Source organism: Phodopus roborovskii, unplaced genomic scaffold, assembly GCF_943737965.1.
Source record: "Phodopus roborovskii unplaced genomic scaffold, PHOROB, whole genome shotgun sequence".
NCBI lineage: Eukaryota > Metazoa > Chordata > Mammalia > Rodentia > Cricetidae > Phodopus > Phodopus roborovskii.
In genome coordinates this window covers 26,868,947-26,885,864 of record NW_026126407.1, presented here as the reverse complement: position 1 = coordinate 26,885,864, position 16,918 = coordinate 26,868,947, and the positions used below count along the sequence as shown (strand labels likewise).

Below are 16,918 nucleotides of genomic sequence, written 5' to 3'. Positions count from 1 at the left end.
CTAGGAAACATTATCTTTGAACCATAATTAGTGACATGTTTTCACCTGGTTAAAAACTATTTCATAGCCAAACAGTGGTTGCCCATGCCTTTAATCCCAGCACTCAGGAGGCAGAGGCAGGCAGATCTGTGAGTTCAAGGCCAGTCTGGTCTACGGAGTTCCAGGACAGGCTCCAAAGCTACATGAAATAAACAAACAAAACATCCTTGGTTTTTCCACTTGGCTTTAAAAGTTTAAAATATTTCAAAGTAATTTCATATGAGTGTATGTGTGTGTTGTATGCACATATCTGTGTGACTAAAGAAGGGTGCTGGTATCATTTTCAGCCTTTTTAGTTAGAGGCAGGGCCTCATGTGGTACCCAAAGTTTGTGTTTTGGTTGTGAGTTTAAGCATTTAACAGCTGAGCCATCTCTCTGGCCCTGGAGTTCGTGCTTTTAAACTAAACTGGCTGGTAGCCAACATGCCCCAGAATCCTCTCAGCTCCACCTATCTCCGTCTAGGATTACAGACATCAGTGGGACCATATTTGGCTTTGATATGAGCTCTGGGATCTGAACTTCCATCTTTATGATTGTACAGCAAGTGCTCCTGAGCTAGCTCTCCAGCTCCTGTAAAAGATTTTAGACCCAAAGTGCAGGGTGATTTATGCCTGTATTTCTGACACTTGCTAGGCTTAAGAGGGTTGTCACAAGTTTGAGTCGAGCCTGGAGTACATAATAAATTCTACACCTTCCTGAGCTACAAAATGAAACCCTGTCTCAGAAATAAAATACAGTTGACTATACAATTCACCATCATACACATGCACACATATTAAATAAATTGATAAAAAATTAAAGTGATAATTTTGTGCTTGTAAGATAGTTGGCTCAGTGACACTTGTTGGCAAGTCTGACCTTCAGAGTTTAATCCCTGGGACCCACATGGTAGAAAAACAGACCACTGCAAGTTGTTTTTTGATCTCCACACATAGACACACACATAAAATAAACATTTTATTTTTTTTAAGTTGCCCCCAGATTTACTGAAAACATTACAGAATAGATTGAAACAGCTCCATGTAGTATTTTCAAATGTATCTCAACTGTGGGCTGAGTGACCTGTGGGTTGGAGACTGCCAAAGTCATCCCAGCATTTCCTTGGAGTCAGCACCTAAGTCAATTATCTCCTGATCCAGGGCTGAGACCTCAGGATCAGAATTATCTGTCTTCCTCCTCCTGCAACCTGATAAAGCTCTCTCTCACTTGATCTGTCTAAATCTACTTCATCAGATGCATGACATAGCCAGCTATCTTATTGCAGAGTTTCTTTTTCTTTTTTCATAACTTATTTATTTTATGTGCATTAGTTTTTGCCTGCAGATATTTCTGTGTGAGGGCATCAGGTCCCCTGGAACTGGAGTCACAGACAGTTGTGAGCTGCCATTTGGATGCTGGGAGTGAAGCCAGATCCTCCAGCCAGTGTTCTCAACCACTGAGTCATCTCTCCAGCCCTGTTGTGAATTTCTTGGGGGATAATGAACACATGCTTGTTGGTATGAAAGTGGTTACCCAGGCTCATGCAGTACTTCTAGCTCATGACTTGGGCTGCCTTCTTCACAGTTTTGGTGCGAATTCAAAACATGTCTTTGGTTTGTTTTTTTGTCTTGTTTTGTTTTTAAAGAATAAAACCTGTAGAAGGAAAAGACACTACTGAGTCTTAAACAGAAAAGTAATGACAACAACAACAAAATACTACTAAAAATTTTAGGTCTTCCTGGAAATTTTGCTGACCCTGATGGCTAGATAAAGATAACACAGAGAAGGAGAGAAAAGGTCTAAAGATAAGATCTGTGTCACCTCTCAGTAAGCAGAACAGATGGAAGAGCACAGCAAGTAAGGGTGAAAAGCTGCAGTCAGGCAGTAGGAAAGAAACAACAAACCTCACAGGCTGTGGTGCTGGGACAGGACTGAATGAGAGAAAGGGAGAGAAACAGGGAGAAAGGGAGAGGAACAGAGTCCCCTTCACCTGAGGCTGCCAAAGCCTCTCATGGGCTGAGAGTCAAGTATTTTGTCACAAATAAAATTCATTATTGAGCTCATGTACATAGAGACAAAATTCTTTTTAAATTAGTCTTTTTAGTTTATTTATTTTTTTTTTTTTTTCTGGTTTTGAAGCAGAGTCTCACTTTGTGTCGCTGGCTGTCCTGGAACAGGCTGACCGCCAACTCAGGATCCTCCTGTCTCTGCCTTCCTCAGGCTGGCAGGTATTTGGTAAGCCTTGGCAAATAAAATGGTTAAAACAGCAGCAACCATATTTAAGGCCTGATCTCATGTAATGTTTGAGTTTAACTTTATTTCTTTCTCAGCTGTGACCTTATAATTTTCTGAAAATCTTACAATGGAGATTGCAAACTTTATGATTAAAACACTTCTGAATTGTGACCTAGTATGGTAAGGATTCCTCAGACTTCTGTGACCTATGGATATATTTAAAAAAATTTTTTTTTCCTGATACGGGGTTTCTCTGTGGCTTTGGAACCTGTCCTGGAACTAACTCTTGTAGACCAGGCTGACCTCGAACTCACAGAGATCTGCCTGCCTCTGCTTCCAAAATGCTGGTACTAAAGTCATGAGCCACCACTGCCCAGCTAGAATTGTAAAATTTTTTTTGTGTGTGTGATTGAATATTCTGCCTAATGTCTGTGCACTCCATGCACACCCAGTGCCCATGAAGGCCAGGAAAGGGTGTCAGATTCCCTGGAACTAGAGTGATAGTTGTGAGCTACCATGTGGGTGTTTGAAACCATACCTAAGTCCTCTACAAAGTCTTAATGGTTGAGTCATTCTGCAGCCCAGGTCTGTAGTTTAATCTTATCAGCCTCTACCCATATCCATGACACTTCAGGAACAGACCTAAGGTCTAATTTACTAAATTTACTAAAAGAAACAGTTTCTTAGAAATCTTTTAAATAATGTATCTTCAGAAGCTGACAAGATTGTGTATGTGGCCATTGATAAAAACACTTAAAAGCTCAGCATGGCTGGTACATTGTAATCCTAGCACTTAGGAGGTAAAGGCAAAAAGGTTAGGCATTCAGAGCCAGCCTGGACTATATTAATAGACTATTTCAAACTAGCAAAAACATTTCTTAATGAACTCATTAACATGATTCTGAACTGACTCATCCTGAAATTCTCTTTTGGGGGGAGAGGAGGAGGTAAAGGTGTGTGTCTCATGTATCCATGAATTTACTCTGTACCTGAAAATAACCTTAAACTCCCGATCCTTGCCAGGCCGTGGTGGAACACACCTTTAATCCCAGCACTGAAGCCAGCCTGGTCTACAGAGCTCATTCCTGGACATCAAGGGCTACATAGAGAAATCCTGTCTTAAAAAACAAACCAACTAACCAACCAACTCCTGATCCTTTTTACCTCCACATTTGAGTGCTAAGATTATATGCATGCAATGCCACATTTGTTTTGTGCAGTGTTGGTGGCAGAATCCATGACTTCATGAGAGGCGAGCACTTTTCTACCATCTGAGGTATATCCCAGTCCCCTGAAAGTGTTCTCCACAATGAAATCAAGAATAGTGTAGTCAGAGATGGGGATGGTATATATAGATAGCCAAGACTTCATAGTAAGACCTTGTCTCAAAACCAAACCAAACCAAACCAAACCAAAACCAAACAAAACAAAAAAGGTAAGACTGGAGAGATGGTTCAGTCATTAAGACTGCTTTTGCAGAGGACTGAAGTTCAGTTCCCAGCACCCACATAGGGCAGCCCACACCCACCTGTAACTCTATGGAACCCAATATAATCTTCTGTTTCCTGGGGATGCTGCACTCATCTGCACTAACTCCATATAGAAACACACACACCCATATCATACATATAATTAAACTTTTTAAAAAAAGTTTAAAGACAAAAGAGTGCATGTCTTTTGGCCCAGGACTCAGGAGGCAGAAGCAGGCAGCTTTCTCTCTGTAAGTTTGAAGCAAGCCTGGTCTACATCTACATGGTGAGTTCTAGGTAAGCCAGGAAACATAATGAGAATCTGTCTCTAAAACACAATTATTTATATATTATTGCATGTGTTACAAGAGCCACAAGGTATGTATAGATGCCAGAGGACGACTCTCATGAACTGGTCTTCTCCCACCTAGGGCTCCTGGAACAGAAATCAGATTGTGAGGCTTTTACTCACTGAGCCATCTCACTGGCCCTTGTTCTCTATATAAAAAACACAAACAAACAAAAAATAGAAAACCAAACAGAAAAGGATAGTAGGATTCTCTTTCTTTTTATAGTGCAGAACTACTAGGTGTTTGTGGCACTAGGGATTGAATCCAGAGCCTTGTGTGTGTTAAGAGCTTTCCGACTACACCCCACCCCAGACCACCCAAGCCTCCTGGAACTCAGATGGTGGCACTACAAAGCCAGGGTACTGAATGTGAAGCTGTAAGGTTTGACGTTTACCCCTGCTGGGTTTTGGGCTTGCTTTGGTCTGATCTTTCCTTGCTGTTTTTTATTCCCCACTTTGGGATGTGAATGCTTTCTCCATGCCATGTACAATGGAAGTATGTAACTTGTTTTTAATTTTATAGAAGCACCTACGAAGACATCCCTGAGTCTCAGATCTTTAAACAATGTTAGAACTGCTAAGCCAAGCATAATGGTGTACATCTTTGACCCCAGCACAGGGGAGGCAGGAGGATCAGGAATTCAAGGCCATGCTCAACTACATAGTGATTCTAGGCTCTCCTGAGCTAAGTAAGACTAAGTCTCTCTAGCATTGGGTATCATCACACCAGGCTGTATTAATTTTTATTGTTAACTTGATTAGATTAAAAAAAATGCCTGGAACATTTCTCAGGTACTTTGGGTGTGTCTGTGTCTGGTGTCTCTAGAGATAATTAACTGAGGAACAAGAACCTTTCTGATGGCAGGTGTTGGCACAGGTCTTTAATCCAAGCACTGAGGAAGCAGAGGCAGGCAGATCTCCGAGTTCAATGCCAGCCTGGTCTACAGAGTGAGAGCCAGGAGAGGCTTCAAAGTTACCCAGAGAAACCCTGTCTCAAAAACAAAAACAAACAACCCACCCTCCCCCAAACCCCAAAACCTTGTCTGTCAAACAGCTGACCTGAACAAAGGGGAGCTGATGGACCCTAGTCTGATAGCTGGGAAACCAGCATAGGAAGGACCCAGTGCCCCTAAATGTGGGTGTTTGTTAGGACTGGGCAGCCTATGGGGTCTCTGGTTATGGATCAATATTTATCCCTAGGACACGAATGGACTTTGGGAGACCATTCCACATAGAGGGATACTCTCAGCCTAGACACATGGGGTAGGGACTAGGTCCTGCTCCGAATGATATGACAGACTTTGAAGATCTCCCATGGAAGGCCTCACCCTCCCCCCGGGGAGCATAAAGGGGAAAAGGGGATGGGATGGGGGTTGGGGGGCAAAGGGGAGGAGGGGAGGGAGAGGGAACTGGGATTGACATATAAAACAATCGTGTTTCAAATTTAAATTAAAAAAAGAAACAAATGAAAAAAAACCTTGTCTAATCACTAATTTCAATTAAATTAATTAAGTCTTGTCCTGACTTGCAGAATGTTAAGAGGTGGAGCATTCAGAGAGAGAGAGAGAGAGAGAGAGAGAGAGAGAGAGAGAGAGAGAGAGAGAGAGAGAGAGAATATGTGTGTGTGTGTTCGCTTTCTCCTGTACTGTCAACAGGGTTTTTGTTAGTAGCTCAGATTGCCCTTGAATTCACCAAGAAGCCAAGAAGCCCAGGGCGGCCCAATTCGTGGCGATCCTCCTGGCCTCCGCCGCTTCAATGTTGGAATTACAGGCCTGCCACGACGCCAGGCTTCACGATTTTTTCATTTTTTTTTTTTTTTTAGATGATGCAGGGGGCCGGCTCATCCTCCCACACGAAGTCACACGCAACTGTGGACGACGTGCTGCTGACATCCACGTCACCCTTCCCTCCCTAGCCCTGTGGAGCGCTGCGGGCTCGGGCAGCCTGGACCTGGCCTGGCCTTCACCTGCGCCCCAGAACCGGTCGACCCGGCTGCGCCCCACCCCGCCCCGCCCCGCCCCGAGGCGCCTCCCTAGCGGGCTGTGCAGGAGGGCGTGTGCCCGCAGCCGGGTTCGGTCGGCCGGCCGGCCGGCCCGACGCTGGCGCCGCTCCCGCAGAATCCGCTGCGGCCTGCGCATCGCCTCCCTAGGCCGCGGGCCCAGGCGCCCCGCACGTCAGTCCGCACGTCAACTCCGCGGGCGACGCCTCGCGAGCTGCAAGCAGGCGGGCAGCCCCCGCGCCGCCTGCGGGAGGGGCGCGGCCTGGTCACGTGACGCTCGCAGCCGCCCGGCCCCGGTCACATGGGCCGCAGCCACTGCGTCAGTCACAGTGCGGGCTGCGGGAGTCGAGTCGTCGCCGCCGCCGCCCCCAGCGGACGGGGCGGGGATCTCGGTGCCAGGGCCCCGTCAGCCCGCCCCCGCCGCCGGCTCAGTCACCCGTCCCGGGCTCGGCCGGGCCGACATGGAGCGGGGCGGAACCCTGGCGTCCGCCGAGTGAGGTGCGCCGCCTCGGCTGCCTGCGGCCTCCGGATCCGCCGCTGCCCCTCGCCCTTGGCAGCCGGTCGGTCGCCGCCTCCTGGGCGGCCCCGAATGCTGGTCCGGTGAAGGTGCAGGCCGGGCGCCGCCGCCGTAGCCACTGCCACCGCCGCCGCCGCCGCCGCCGCGGTCGGGAGATGGTTCGGGCCTAGCGGAGCAGGGACTGTAGGTGAGAAACCGCCCGACTGACTGACTGACTGACTGACTGACTGACTGACTGACTGACGTCTGACTGAGGCGCGGCCGCGCCGCGGGGAAGGCGAGGCTCGGGCCGCGGACGCTCGCGGAGACCCTCGGGGCGGGGGTGGGGGGCGCTGGATCCGGCTTCGCCCGCTGCCCCTTTGCCCAGCTTTCTCTCAGAAATAAAATTCAAACAAAAAAAAAAAAAAAAAGGAAAAAAGAAAAAACAAAATTAAGGCCAATCCATTCGCAGCCAACATTCTAGACGCCCATCTTCTCTGGCCGTTCCCTCCCCCCTCCTCGTCATCCCTCCCCCCCCTTCCTCCATTCCTCTGTAAGATTCGGTCGGCGGATTTATCCCTTGAAAAAAAATTATGCCTCGTCCGACTCAAGTCATTCCTAGTTAAAGAAAAAAAAAAAAAAAAAAAAATAGGCCCGGATTCTGGCTATCATCTCTCTTAGTAGTTCTCGCCTGCCTTCTCGCGATCCTGCGCACCTCCCCCAACCCCCACTCTCCCATCTCCCCTCCACCGAAAGAAATAAAAAAGGGGGGTGTCACAATTTCCGTCCCTGGTGGTGGATGGGGTTGGACTGAAGATTTGGGAACCTGGGTTAGAATACGAGAAACCCCCCTCCCACTCGGAATGGGCCTGGTACCTGGCGATCGCGATGGCTGGGCTCTGGGTATTGGTGTTTAGGCCTCTTCTCCAGCTGCCTGTGCTCAGGGTTAATCTCGTAATTGACGTCAGTGCTTTGTTCCTTCCACTTTGCTGCTGCTTCCACTCTCTGAGAACGGATCAGGGCTACAGGAGTCCAGGATGTGTGTGGGGTGTCCTTATTAGCCTTTTCATCCACAGATGACACCTTTGTAGGGAGTCGAGAGCCCTGATCTGAAAATGGTTGCGAGTGAAGTTCGAATCAAGACGGAGAGTTCGATTCAGGGTTCTCCCGAGTTTCGTCAGTTGCAAGTCAGAATTCTGCTTTTTCTTCCCCGCTGAGATTTTTAAACTGAAGCTAGCCCCCTTTCCAGCGCCGGAATCTAAGCCCTAGGTGCCAGTGAATAGGCTGTTTGTGTGACATTTAAAATGTGTGCTTTTTGCGGGTCTGAGGGGGAGGGGGCTCAGGTCGGGGGTGGGGAACTTCAAGCTTTGTTTCCATATTGTTTCTCCGAAGCTTTATAAAATCTTTTGTTTTGACTTAACCAAAGTTCTTTTACCTTTTCAAAATTGAAGTGTTTATGATATCCTTCTTAATTCGAGATTTGGTGAGAAGCCGATGTGGACCGAGAGATAGACTAGAATCATCATCTTTGGTCATATCTGCATAAAGAAGTGTTGGCAAGTGGCCACTTGGTTTTTAACAAAGCTGGCTCTCAACTCCTTCAGGTTTATGTTCCTTATTCATAACTACATTTCTCAGTCCTCATTCTCCAAAAACTTCCAAAAGTTATTTTTAATTGCCTTTTATGATGAACTTCCTGAAATCCTAGAAGTAGTCTTTTTTTTTTTAATTAATTAATACCAGCAGTTGTCATTCAGTTTGTGATCATTTGCAGGCTGATTTTTGTTAGCTCAGTAGGCACATTTTACTTTAAGTAAAATTTTGATTCATGTGGAAACCAAGTCCAGAGTGTCTTGAGAATAGTCAATAGCCAAATCTTTGCTATTTGGCTGTGTGTAGTTTGGAATGAGCCAGGCAGTTTGTGGTTGTAAGGTGACTACAGTGCTTTGGTGAACTTGTGTGATTAATTCCTAAGAAGAGAATATTGTTATTTCAGGTACCATTCTACTTGTCAGAGTCTCACAGTGAGATTCATACATTCTCTTTTATATTCAAGTTACTGTTTTCCTTTTGGGACGGTGAATCCCCTTTCCATTGTACTTCTCTTAAAGGTCTGTTGTAGTGTCTTTAGAGTGAGTACCATGTTTATTCTGTTTATCTTCTCCAGTGTTTTATGCAATTAGATTGAATTTGATAGCATTTTGAAGTTGAAATTGTTTATCGGATCTAAGATTTTACAGATAAAGTTATGCAGGAAAGTGATCAGTATTTGAAAGGGGGAAAATATGAAAGGGGATCAGTTTCAGAAAATGCCGTGGAAGATGAAGACTGCTAGATGTTATGGATCTTCCTTTTTTGGGGGTGGTAAGGTAGAAGTCATGGTTTTATGTGTACCTGACAGGAACAATGAAAACAGGTATTTAACAGGTATTTATTTTTTGACTATCTACTGGCTTAGAATGGAGTCCAAAATGTATGAAACCTTTCCATTTCTTTGTAGTACCTTTTATAAAAGTCAAAGTTTGTGGTGTGTGTGTGTGTGTGTGTGTGTGTGTGTGTGTGTGTGTGTGTGTGTTTCTGACTGGATTGGAACTTGCTGTGCTGGCCTCAAACTCAGAGATCCACCTGCCTCTGCATCCCAAGTGCTGAGATTAAAGGTGTGTACTATTACAACCACTCTAAAGAGGTGTACTCTTAAGTATTAAAGGCACACCCTGAATGAACACAGAAGCCTCAGATTGGTAGCAGTTCTCCACTATGCCTGGTGTCTGGGTGTGTTGATTTTTGTTTGTTTGTTTGTTTGTTTTGATTTTGCTATGTCTCTATTCCACATACATTCTAGATAAAAAGGTTTCACAGCTTTCTGTAACCCTCATATTTTTACTGTTTCCCTTTTCATTTCCTCTGATAAATTGAAACAATGATTTTATTTCTAGGTCTCAGTTATTGTAAAATACATTGTAGTTAAAGGTTCAAGACCAAGTAGCTACACTTCCTGTTGATACTTTGTTACTTTCTCCTTTGTTTTAATACCCCTACTTTCTTGTTTTAACTCTGTATCCATCTTGGTTATTTGAAGTGACACTGTCTAGTATGTGGATTAGCAATAATAAATATCCCTGTTACTATTATTATTTTTTTTTTAAGCTTTCTTTCTGCCTCAGCCTCTTGAGTCTTGAGTTCTAGGATTATAGATATTCACCACCATGCGTGGCTACACCTTGAGAATTTTGGTGGTACTGACATACAGAGAGAGGGAGAACTAAGTAAATTGAGTGCCATATATTCTAGAGTATTTTGATGTTGGAATTACTTTTTATCTTATTTGGATTTTTTAAAAATTTGAAAGAGTCTCATGTAGTTGTTCTCAAACAACTGGCTGGAGTGGTTGATGCTGGCCTTGAATTTCTGCCTTTTTTTTTTTTTTTGTTGTTTTGTTTTGTTTTTAAACTCATTTTGTATACCAGACTGGCTTTGAAATCACAGAGATCTTCCTGCATTGGCCTCCCTAGTGCTGGGATTAAAGTCGTGAGCCACCACTGCTTGGCTTTTTGTTTTTCTGAGTATCACTAAAGTTTATGCAGCAGAAAATTTCAAATGAAAATGTACAACATCCAGTTCTGCACCACAGTCAGACAGGGATGTGGACTCCTCTGCTGAGCAGCCATTGTTTAGACTTTCTTAGGCTTCTAACATGATAATGCTGTTTCCTCCCATGACCACCATTCCACTGTTACTTGTCCACTAATTACCATCTCAGCACTCCTCAATCATGAGATTCATAAGTTAAAGCCTCATAGGATTTCTTGTACATGTCTGCCACCATTTAACTTCAGTGACAACTTCTTGTCCATAAATTTCTTTGGTTTGGGAGGGTCCGCCTTGCTTCATGGCTACTCCTCAGCAGACTTGGCATTATGGTAGATGAATGGGTGGCTTGGCCTTAAATTTCCAATCCCCTCCCTCCCTCCCTCCCTCCCTCCCCACCTCCCTCCCTCCCTCCCTCCCTCCCTCCCTTCCTCTTTTTCTTTTTCTTTTTGGTTTTTTGAGACAGAGTTTCTCTGGTTTTGGAGCCTGTCCTGGAACTAGCTCTCATAGAACTCACAGAGATCCACCCGCCTCTGCCTCCCAAGTGCTGGGACTAAAGGTGTGTACCACCACTGCCTGGCTCAGTCCTCTTTCATCTACCTCTTAAATGCTGGGATTACTATGGACCACATATGATTTAAGTTTGTGGAATTTTTTCTTTTTTTGAGACAAAGATTTCTCTGTGTAACAGCTCTGGCTGTCCTTAAACTTGTTCTGAAGACAAGGCTGGCCTCAAATGCAGAGATGTGCCTGCCTTGTTTCCTGAGTGCTGGGATTAAAGCTGTGTGCCACCAATGCCTGGCTGTGAATTTTTTTCTTTAAAATTTTATTTATTTCAGGACAGGCTCCAAAGCAATACAGAGAAATCCTGCCTTGAAAAATCAAAAAAACACAACAACAAAAAAAAACCCAAAACCAAAAATGTGTTTGTTTATTTGAGACGGTCTCACTATATATCCCTGGCTGTCTTGGAGCTCATGTGGACTTCCTGCCTGTCTCATGTCTTTGAAATTCCACTGCCTGGATTGTGCTGAGTGTATCTCTTTGGTTTCATGTAGTATGTTCTTCTGTTCCCTGTATTTTCTTTTCTCTTCCTTTCTTTCTTTTTGGTTTTTTTGTTTGTTTGTTTGTTTTGTTTTTTTTTTTTTTTTTTTTTTTTAAAATGTTTCTCTGTATTACTTTGGAGCCTGTCCTAGAACTGGCTGAAACTTCTCTGTAGACCAGACTGGCCTCGAACTCACAGAGATCCACCTGCCTGTGCCTCCTGAGTGCTGGGACTAAAGGTGTGTGCCACCAATGCCCAGCTTGTTCCCTGCATTTTTATAAATTGTAATTAATAATAGATTTAATTCACACTTGAATTTTTTATCTTTTTGTTTTGTGGCATTTTGAGACTAGGTCTCATGTAACCCAGGCTAGCTTGAACTCACTATGTACTTGAGGTTGAATTTGAACCCTAATCTTCTACCTCTGCTTGTTTTCTAGACTATTTTAATGTTGGAATTACTTTTGTCTTATTTTTACATTTTTTAAAAAATTTGAGTCTCTTGTAGCTGTCCTCAAACTGAAGATACAGATACAGCCTTGGATTTCCTTTTTTTTTTTTTTTTTTTTTTTTGCTTGTTTGCTTGTTTCTTGACAGGGTTTCTCTGTCTCAATGTGCCTTGTAGACCAGGCTGGCCTCTGCTTTGCAAGCATCATGATCAAAGGCATGCAACACCATTTCCTGTCTTGTTTGTTTTTATGAGTATCACAAAATGGAGTGAATTCTTTGATTAGCCAAATAAAGGTTTTATGTTCTGTCAACTGAGAGATTTTCCATGTTTGTTTGTTTTTGTCTTATATTAACACTAAAAGGGTATTTGGAGAGTTTAGGTGAGGGTAGGTCTATGTTTTAGTACAAGGGTCAATGAACTATGGCTAGTAAACCCAATGTAACCTATTGTCTGTTTTTGTGCAGCCTATGAGGTAAGAATGGCTTTTATATTTTTATTTTGTTTTATATTTTTAAATAGTAGCAAAGAGTCAAAAGAATGCTATTTGGGAAGAGAATATTATAGGGAACTCAAATTTCACTGTCTACAAATAAGCTTGTATTGGAACCCCATCAACCCGTTTGTTTATGTATCGTCTGTGGCTGGATTTTGCTACTCCAAGGACAGAGTTGAGTAACAGACTCTATAGCCTGCCAAACCTAACATACTATCTTGCCCTAAAAAAGTTTGATTCTTGCTTTAGCAGATCAAATGGACTTCAATGGATATATAGGTTTACTATAAGTTACAAGATCCCTAGTTGGGGTTTTGTTTTTAGGATATATATATATATATATATATATACATACATATATATATAAAATAAAACACACATATGTATATATATATATATGTGTGTGTGTGTATAATACAGTATTTGGATACTGATATACACAAATAATATGCATCATGTAATATAGTAGATGTTTTATATAATATAATACTGAATATGATGCTATCTTATACTGAATAGTGTATATAATATTTATAACTATATAACATAATAGGCATTACTGTACCACATACCATATAAAACAGGTAGGGGTTGGGCATTGTCTTGCCTGTCCACTGTATTCTTTTTTTTTGTTGTTGTTGTTGTTGTTTTTGTTTTTCGAGACAGGGTTTCTTTGTGGCTTTGGAGGCTGTCCTGGAACTTGCTCTTGTAGAGCAGGCTGGTCTTGAATTCACTGAGATCTGCCTTCCTCAGCCTCCCAAGTGCTGGGATTAAAGGCGTGTGCCACCAACGCCCGGCTACATGTTTGCTTTCCATACAGCTCTGAATGGGGATAAAATCCAGAAAAACTGAGGTTGAAATAAGGTTAGAAGATGGTCAGATCATAATGTACAGTTCACCTCCAGGGAATACCACCATTGTCATCACTTTTTCCTATAAATAGTCCCTCATCCCTCTGTTTTACTTTTCACATCTGACTGGCATCCAAGATTCTACTTCCTTAACATCTTTGAATCTGACTCCTTTTCAAGATTAGGTTAAGTCTTTATTTCTTAACACCCTTTTCTGTTTTTGAAAGTTTATATTCAGGTGTGCAGTGGTGGTGCCTGCGTTTAATCCCATCACTTGGGAGGCAGAGACAGGTGGATTTGTGCGAGTTCAAGGCTAGCCTGGTATATAAAGCTTTCAGGGCAGTTATACAAAGAAACCCAGTCATGAAAAACCAAATACAAACCAAAAACAAACAAACAAAAAAACCCACAAAAATTTATTTTTATGTTTTTATTAGCATTTTATCTAAGGTTTATTCAGTATGAATTACTTTTATAAAACATCTTTTTTCAAGATAGGGTTACTCTGTGGGATGGTCTTGGCTGTCCTGGAACTCGATTTCTAGACCAGGCTGGCCTTGCGAACTCTCTGAGATCCACCTGCTTCTGCTTCCCAAGTGCTGGAATTAAAATTGTGCCGCACCCTGCCTAGCTACCTTTTATAAAACTCCTGAAGGAAAACCTTTTAGGTAAATACTCCTTGGAGCTTTTTTGCTGTGCTTAGATTTTACTTACTGTTTTTGTGCTGTTTCACTAATCGTTTTATAAATGGTTTCAGCTAGGAAAGGTTGGATTATGATATGGGATGTGTTATTTATTGCAAGTAGGACAAGTCCAAAAGAACTCTGGAATAGCAGTTAGTGACATGTTTTTGATGTATATAGTGTAGGTCTTCTTTGTAGTTAATAAACTTGAAACAGTCAGGCACTTAATCATAAGCGAACAAAGTAAAGTTCCACAATTCACAGGTAAAACCTCTTTAATAAATTAGTGTTTAAGAACTGCCAGTTAGTCAGGTTTGGTGATACATGCCTATAATCCTAGTGGATGGAGTCAGAAGGATTAGCAATTTAATACCATTTTGAGCTATGTGAAACTGTCTCAGAAGAACAAAAAACAGACCAAGAATTACCAACAAAAGCTAGGTGTGGAGATGTAAGCCTATGATTCCAGCATATTGGGAGGCTGAAGTAAACTTGAGGTCAGCCTAGATGAACAATTAACAACCTTAGAAGCTGATATAAGATCAGATTTCCATGAACTAGTTTATAAAGGCTTCAGTTGTTATGTTTTCAAGACAAGGTTTCTCAGTAACAGCCCTGTCCTTCTTTGAACTCACTTTGTAGACCAGGCTGCCCTTAAACTCACAGAGTTCCTCCTGCTTCTGCCTCTGGAGTGCTGGAATTGAAGGTATATGATACCATGCCTGGCTAAGGTTTGCAATTATTTAACCTGTTTAATGTAACATTTATGCATGTTATATATTAGTATTATTGAAATCAAATTACAAGGATATGGGACCTAGGGCTGGGAATGTAACTCAATGAAGACCACTGCAAAATAACAAAAGAAAAATATAAAGCTGGGGATAGTAATACATATGCTTAATCCCAGCATTCAGGAGGCAGAGTCAGGTGGGTGAATTTCTGTTAGTTCAAGGCCAGCTTGGTCTACAAAATGAATTCTAGGACAGCCAAGGCCAAGGACCCTGTCTCAAAAAAATAAAAAAACCCAACAAATCAGTCCTAAAGGTACATGTTTCTATACTTAAATGTTAATGTAGTTTTTGCAAAATATCATTTGTTACATTGTTAACTTAAACTTGGATTTGGTTTTAATTTTATAGTTATATAAGCTATAATGATGAATTTATGGCTATTTCAATATGTACACTATTTAAAAAAAGATCACTGAAGTCAGCACTTAGGTTCTGGGATATTTCATTTGCTCTGAAATAGTATCCTTATCTTAAGATTTGAGAGACAAACTTACAGGTCAGCTCAGGCCCTGAATGTTCTCATGAATAAGAATGTCTTCATTTTGTACCTCTGCTTCCTAAACTTGTTTTCCAACTACATATGGTCCACATCCATATTCCCTAGGTATGCCTTCCCTTCCTCCTTTTTGTGACTGTTGCACAGGTTCTTTGCCTACAATTCATATATAACCCTCTTCTTCCCTCCTGCTCCTAGTCAGGTTAGCTGCAACAAAATCTTAAAGAATGAAAGGTACTTTTAGTTTTTAAATTCTTAGTCTAGTATAGTGTATGACCTAGTATATACACTAAGTAGTCACTGAATGAAGGTGCAGGGTTAATACTGCTTTATATTTTCAGGTCTAGGTCAGGGGATGGAGCTTAGTTGGTAGAGTGCTTAGCTATCACTCTAGCAGCACATAAACCAGACTTGGTGGTGAATGTCTGTGATCCCAGCACTCCCACAATTTGAGAGGTGAAGGCAGGAGGATCAGAAATTCAAGGTCATCCTTAGTTACAAATCTTGTTGAAGCTAGCTTGAACTACATGAGACCCTATTTCAAACAAACAATCCACATCTATCTATCTACATGTATATATGTTCAAGTACCCTAAAGAGGCAGCATTTATATGTATTTGGAGAATGTTTGTGAACCTGGTTTTATTTTACATGGTTGTTTCTTTTTTCTTTCTTTTCCCTTTTTTGAGACAGGATCTCTCTATGTAGCCCTAGCTTTCCTGGAACTCACTATGTAGACCAGGCTGGGATTAAAGATATGTACCACCAAGCCCACCAAGCATGGGGTGATGGTTTGAGTAAAAGTAAAAATGTACCATTTGTGTCCTTTTATTTTTTAAACATATCCTAGGCTGGCTTTGAACTTTCTGGTTGATTGTCCTGCCTCTGCTTCCTGAGTGTTGGGATTACAAGTATGTGCCATTAAATCTGGTTGTGCATGTAATTTTCCTATATGTGTGTAGTGTAGATGTTGGTTTTAGGTTGAACTTTGAGAACATTTGCCTTAAGAACAAAATTTGCATAGTGTTATTGTTAATGCTTTTATTGGATAATAACAATTATAAAAAGACTTACCCTCTTTTATCAAATATAACCCAAACTCTTAGGAATTGGGAAGTTACCTGTGGATAGAAAAGAAGAGTGACATGATATTCTGAAATTCAGCCTTTAGTGAGTACTCCTGACATACTTTGCCTTGAGGCAGTAACACTTTGGTTATGACCTCTGTAAAAATCACAGTTTGTTTGAATTTCTGTATGCTAATCACTGCGTTAAGCATCGGAGGGAAGAAAGTAGAAATCAAAAGAGCAACCATGTTACTTGTTCTCTAGAGCTTCGATATGGGAGTGGATTCCTACTAAGGAGATGGAGTAATTGTAAATTCAGTAACTGTAATGGAGGGAAGTGCCAAATGGAATACAAAGAAATACTTTGGCAATTAAGTGATTTTAGTGACAACAGAAGTCTTGGAAGGTTCTTAGAGGAAGTAAGTATATGGTGATTTGTAGTAAATGTATTAGAAACTGGGAGAATGAAAGGCATTCATTGGGTAAAGAGAATAATCTTGAATACAGACCTGGATCTGAATGTATGTTGGTTATTTTTAGACTCATAAATTTTTGTTTTGTTTTTGAGACTGTTTCTTTGTGTCATCCTGCCTGTTCTGGAACTCCCTCTGTGGACCAGGCTGGCCTCAAACTACAGAGCCTGCCTCTGCTTTTCAAAGTGCTAGGATTAAAGGCATGAGCCACTACCACCTGGCTGACTTTCTTGTCTCACTATATAGCCCTAGCTGGTTTAGAATTTGATCCTCCTGCTTCTACCTCCCAAGTAACTACAGGTATATATGTTACAAAAGTCTCAAATGAGACAACCTTTTTGTTTTGTTTGGCTTTTGCCCTTTGGAGTTAAGATCCCTCTGTATAGCGCTGGATGATCTGGAGTTCTCTAT

At 42.1% G+C, this 16,918-nt stretch overlaps 1 protein-coding gene across 2 annotated transcripts in view; it reads left to right on the top strand.

The window, feature by feature from the left end:
• The first annotated feature begins 6,701 nt into the window (after positions 1–6,701).
• The window catches only part of Aff4 (ALF transcription elongation factor 4), a 73,847-nt gene continuing 63,630 nt past the window's right edge, over positions 6,702–16,918 (top strand). For both annotated transcript variants that reach the window (XM_051180698.1, XM_051180696.1), the window contains exon 1: positions 6,702–6,774. The gene's annotated coding sequence lies outside the window, so the exon portion shown is untranslated. The remainder of the gene's footprint in view (positions 6,775–16,918) is intronic.